Source organism: Otolemur garnettii, unplaced genomic scaffold (assembly GCF_000181295.1).
Source record: "Otolemur garnettii isolate 467f Iridium unplaced genomic scaffold, OtoGar3 scaffold00098, whole genome shotgun sequence".
In the NCBI taxonomy this organism is placed as follows: domain Eukaryota; kingdom Metazoa; phylum Chordata; class Mammalia; order Primates; family Galagidae; genus Otolemur; species Otolemur garnettii.
Genome location: NW_003852493.1, coordinates 2,649,970 through 2,656,097, shown reverse-complemented (window position 1 = coordinate 2,656,097; position 6,128 = coordinate 2,649,970). Strand labels below are relative to the sequence as shown.

At 37.5% G+C, this 6,128-nt stretch overlaps 1 non-coding gene across 1 annotated transcript; it reads right to left on the bottom strand.

Annotated features, from left to right (window-relative positions):
* Positions 1–317: 317 nt before the first annotated feature.
* LOC111727251 lies at positions 318–424 on the bottom strand. The gene has a single exon (XR_002774849.1). It is a non-coding gene; the product is annotated as a U6 spliceosomal RNA (small nuclear RNA).
* Positions 425–6,128: the final 5,704 nt, after the last annotated feature.

Below are 6,128 nucleotides of genomic sequence, written 5' to 3'. Positions count from 1 at the left end.
AGTGTTAGTTAGTCATTTGTCTGTCTTCTTTTTTTTTGTATTGAGACAGAGCCTCATGCTATCCCCCTGGGTAGAGTGCTCTGGCATCACAGCTCACAGCAACCTCCAACTCCTGGGCTCAAGTGAGTCTCCTGCCTCCATCTCCCAAGTAGCTGGGACCACAGGTGCCCACCACAACGCCAGGCTATTTTTTGGTTGCAGCCATCATTGTTGTTTGGCGAGTCTGGGCTGGATTCGAACCTGCCACCTTAGGTGTGTGTGGCTGGTGCCTTAGCCACTTGAGCCACAGGTGCCGAGCCTGTCTGTCTTCTTTAGAGACGAATATGGAACACTTCATGAATTTGCGTGTCATCCTTGTGCAGAGGCCATGCTAATCTTCTCTGTATTATTCCAATTTTAGCATATATACTGCCAAAGCAAGCACTAATTTCATCCTCTAAGTGTGGATATCTAGTTTATATACTGGTTGTCTCAAATGACAAGATCCTTCTTCTGTAAGGGTGAAAACTATTGCATTATGTATCTGTAGCACATAATACATTTTCTCTATCCATTAATTCACTGATAGGTTGATTGTGTATCTTAAATATTATAAATAATGCTGCAATGAACATGGGTATGTACATATATCTTCAACATACTCATCTCCTATTCTTTGGCTGTACAGCAGCAGTAGGATTGCTAGATGTATCGTAACTCCATTCGCAACTTTTTGGAGGACACCTCATACTGTTTGCATAATAGCTTTGCCAATTTATTTGCCATAAACAACTTATGAGGATTCCCTTTTCTCCACATCCTTGTCAAAACTTATCTTTTTTCTTTTTGATAACAGCCAAACAGATTCGAGGTGATACTCATTGTGATTTTACTTTGGATTTCCTTGGTGTTTAGTGACATTGAGCATTCATAAAATATATCTATTGCCTTCTTTGTATCTTCTTTTAAGAAATATTTATCCACGTCCTTTGCCCATTTTTAATTGGATTATTTGTTTTCTTGCAATTGAGTTGTTTGAGTTCCTTTTATATTTTGTATCTTAATCCCTCAAAAGACGGATGGTTCGCAAATATTTCCTCCCATTCTGTAGGTTGCCTCCTTATGTTATTGTTTGTTTCACTTGTGCAGAAGTTGCTTAGTTTTATGCTATTTCATTTGTTTATTGATTTCTTTTTTTGCTTATACTTTCAGATTTATATCCAGAAAATTATTGCTCAGATCAATGTAATGAGTATTTTCTCTTACTTTTTTTTATTTTACAGTTTCATTTATAAAGTCTTTAACCTATTTTGAGTTGATTTTTGTGTATGGTGTAGGATGAAGTCATTCTGGATATGAATGTCTAGTTTTCCTAGCATCATTGATTAAAGAGACTATCTTTTCCTCATTGCATGTTTTTGGCATCTTTGCAAAAAATCAATTGATGACACATGAAAATATTTATTTCTGGGATCTCTATTCTGTTCCATGGGTATATACGTCTGTTTTTATGCCAGACCATGCTCTTTCAGTTATTTATACTGTGTAGTAAATTTTGAGACAGTAATGTGATTCTTCTCATTTTGTTGTTTTTTTTTTTTTTTTCCTCAAGGCAGAATTGACTATTTAAGTTATTTTGTGATTTCACATATTTCAGGATTTTTTTTTAATTTCTGTGAATCATGTCTTTGTATTTTTTATACAGATTACTTTACTTGGTATCTTGCTTTGGACTGCATGGACATTTTGAAAATGTTAATTCTTTTAGTCTGTGGACAGGAGATATATTTCTATTTATTTGTGTCTTGTTTAATGTCTTTCATTGATGCTCTATAGTTGTCAGTGTATGTCTGTCATTTCCTTACATTTATTCCTAAGAATTTTAATATTTTGTAGTTATTGTTAATGTGATTATTTTTTCTGATTTTCTTGATAGTTCATTATTATTGGCATAGGGAAACACTACTGATTTTTGTATGTTGGTTTTGTATCCTACAACTTTATTGAATATGTTTATTAGTTCTAACAGTTTTTTAGTGATGTTCTTAGGGCTTCATAGACATAAAATCATGTCATCTGCAAACCAAGTCAATTTAGATTTTTTTATTTCTAATGTGGGTACCTTTTATTTCTTTCTTTAGTTTAATTTTCTGCCTAGGGCTCCCAGTACTATATGAATAGAATTTGTAGGAATGGGAATTATTATCTTTCTTATTTAATAATTGATCCTATAGTCAATCACTTTAGGAAGAAAGAAAGGGCAGTACCATATTGTCTTCATGAGGTTTTCTCCTAATTATTAATTTCTTCTCTGGGTTTCCTGAATCCAAGATGAGCAGTTTAACTTTTAACACAGGAAGTTTCTGAAATATGTCTGGATAGTTAACTCCAAGACTCTGTTGCTGAGTAAAAAATTTACTCTTTTTCATTTGTTGTTAAAAATGCACAAGCCATGTCACATATGATTCACTAGAAGCTATGCAGTGAGTTTAGAGGAAAGCCTAAATGTACTTCACACAATAAACCTGCAATATAACATGTTCCATGTATGAATTATATGGATCCCTTCTGATTATCAAGTTTCCATTGTATTTGTTTTCAAAATTTTAACTAAAAAACCAGAAATTCAAATGCATTAAATTTTAGTGCAAAGGAATCATAGACCCTATATTTTTCCCGCCAGTTTCTTGTTCCTTTCCATCTCCATCAGATGAGGTTTACCCTGATGTCTAGGAAGAGCTGGGATTCCTTCAACAACAGCAATGTCAGCTGCCTTCCCCCAAATAGTGGAATTTCTTCAGATCCTCTGTTGAATCAAATAACCACCAATATCTCAAGTGCCCCACCTCCCATAAACTTAATGTAGGATTAAACATATGGAATTGAGAAAATAAAAACATATCCCAGCACCTTAAGTGTAAAGTGATCAGATTTTAACATTGGTAAAGGGGAACACCATTGAGGGGGGGTCCTGACAACAATGCAAACTTTGATAAGCAGTTCTCGACAAACAGTTCTCAACAATTATTTGTTATTATTGAAGTTTAAGATTATAAAATTAACAAAAATAATATAAAATGCATATCCTGGTGAAATAGCCACATGGCAGCTGAAAACCGTATATTCCCTTCCTGTTCTCCCATGTTCCCTAGCTTGTTGTGCATTCTTTCCAAAAATCAGGGCTTTTTTGCCGTAGGACACAGGACAAATTGTTAAAAATCAGGACTGTCCCACCAAAAGTGGGACATCTGGTCACCTTACTGGGGGGGGGCCTACTTGTTTGTTCTAGACAGTTTGGCTCCTTCTGAGCTAATTGTCCTTGCCTAGAAGCAAGGGAGGGAGCCAGTCTCCTTCTGATACCTTGCCCAGGTTGGGTGTAGGGTGTTTACATTAGCCTTTTCATTTCCAAATGAAGTTACATCAACCTCTTCATTCCCAAATGGAGTTACATTAACCTTTTCAGCAGCAGAAAACCGTATATTCCCTTCCCATTCTCCCCCTGTTCCCTAGCTTGTTATGCATTTTTTCCAAAAATTGAAACTTTTTTAAAATGCCACAGGACACAGGACAAATTGTTAAAAATTGGGACTGTCCCGCCAAAAGAGGGACATCTGGTCACCTTACTTAAGTGGTTATTGTAAGGGCCAGACCAGCGCCATTTTCTTGTCTGCTCTGTTAAACCGCAGGGCCACTCCCTGCTGCCTCCCCCACCCCTGGTTGCACAGCCATTATGCCGTTGAATTGAGTCACCTAAGACAGACAGCTGCCATAATAGGCAATAAGTATCAGTTCCCTTGAACAACTCCCATAATAGGCAATAGGTATCTACTTCCTTGAAATTCAGGTATTCTCCTTCCTAATTAGGCTACACCACCTCTAGCCCCAGTTAAGATATCCCCTACCCTTCACCTGTACCAATCCAAATCCTCCTTTACTAGTAAAATCATCAACCACCAATCAGGAGTGTACCCGGACCGGACCCTACCCTTTTTGCTTTCTGTACCCCATAAAAACTTCCTCCACCCCGAGTTCGGGGCTTGTCCTCAGCTTGCATGCCAGGAGAGTCCAGGCCCGGGCCCCCCGGGCCCCCCAGGCCTCCCGGGTCTATAATAAATCTCATCTTATGCCTCTTACATCGGAGTGTGTCTCGAGTTTGTCGATTGGGGCTACTTCGGGAGGCTTTTTCGGACCCAAGTTATTAAAAGCAAAAGCATGCTGCCCACACTCAGGACTCATTTTAATACAACCCAGGAGAGTGTGATTGTTTTCAAAGACCAAAGCAGAGACTCAAAGGAATGTTTAAACAAAAAGCTAAGACAAGTGAGAGAAAAGGAGAAATCTTCTTAGACTCAGCTTTTCAAGAATCTGACACTAAGGAGTTAAGGATGCCACTGATTATCCATCACTAGAAGGAAAAAATTCTACTTATGTATCCAGTGCCCCCATGCCGAGAAGGGACTTCACCATGCTTTCTTCTTGGATATTTTGAAATTAAAAATAACATAAGGCAGAGTTGCCTGCCATTACTTGAGGCAGACTTTCATCCTCATGTCGTACATTAAATATGTATAGTCTGTTCTGTGCCCCTATTAGCTTTAGCCAGATAATAATTCTGAGTAGATTCCTGAGTGAAGCTGCTCTGGGTGCTGTTGAGGCTTCTGCGCCCAGAACACTAGTCAGAAATAACACCTCTGCAGTATACTTTTTAGAAAACCCTCTGCCTGGCCCGACCTTTTGAGCTTTCTAGGTGTTGAAAACTTTGTGTTTCTTCAATGACAGTATAAATATTTTCTGCTGCCACCTCATTTCTTGTAGCAGTGGGGTAGGGCACTCTTATTTCCTTTATTTCTTCAGTGGCCTTCATACTTTCAACCAGGCTCCACTATTTTTTACCATTTTTAACTTGATGTTTCCTTTGGGTCTTTTTTTCTCTACTCTATACTGAATACCTACTCATTATCAAATCTTTGTTTCTTCTGTGCCAGACTTACATCTTTCAAATATACCTTTTTTTTACATTTGTCTTATATATTCCTCCATATTGAAAGACAAGAAATCAAGTAATTCTGAGCTTTTCTCAGAAGAATTAATTAAATTGTTCAGGTGTTGAGATACATTGTGTTTGTTTTTACCTCCTTAAGTTTGATAATTCCACCTGGAAGGATTCTCTTGGTGAATGCATCTTGCCTGGGTCGGAGGGAAGGGTTTCGTAGTTTCCCCGCACCCCTTTTACCCCACGTTCTCAGACCGACTCTCTTTGAGTCCTAAATTTATTCCAGAGGGAAAATGACATATCTGTAGCATTATTTATAATAATTATTATTTTGTAATTAATATAATTATGGTTGACTGCGTGTACACAGATTCTTTTTCTAACTTCTCAAATTCATACAAACATTTCAGGGATCGTTTGGTAGGGCTAGCTCTGTCTTAAAGGGGACTTGCACCTGGATTTTGTCACGGTATTCCTTCTTCATTTCAAGAAAACAGCTCTCCTTCATTTTCTCTTGTCTTCTACAAAGGGCTATTCGAATTTGTTTCTTCAGTTTTTCTTTTTCTTCTCATTAGGTCTCTTTTTTCCTTTTCAGCCCAACTAGCTTTCTAACTTCATAATGGAGGAACAGCTCTCATTTTTATGCCTCATCCTAAAGATGGATTTTTCTGGGGAAATGATCATCCTTGATATATCTATTTGGTGGTTTGGCACCAACCAATCAGAAATGCAGGCTAGGAGCTGAAAGGAGGCCTGAAAGTTTGTTACTGTGGATAGCGGCAACTTTTTGATTGCTAGATCATAGGAATAATACCCTTTTTAAAAAGAGGCTGTGATATCCTAGACACCTAAGGAGTTCATTAGGATAGTCAAGGAAGCAGACTTCCACCGATTAGTACAAATAATTATTTCAATGACTGATACCACAATCCCAGCACATTCTGCCTGGGCATCAGCCCTACTTTGCCTTTTATACTTTCATAGTCTATCACCCAGTATGTTAATTTTATCCAAGGATATTGATCTTGTCCTCAAATTTCTCGATTTTATTCAATTTCTAAGGTAAAAGTTTGAAAGTTTCTTACTCGTCTAAAATAGGCATGACTGGGAAATACACATAAGATAAAAATAATGAAAATAATTTCTCTTGACAGTA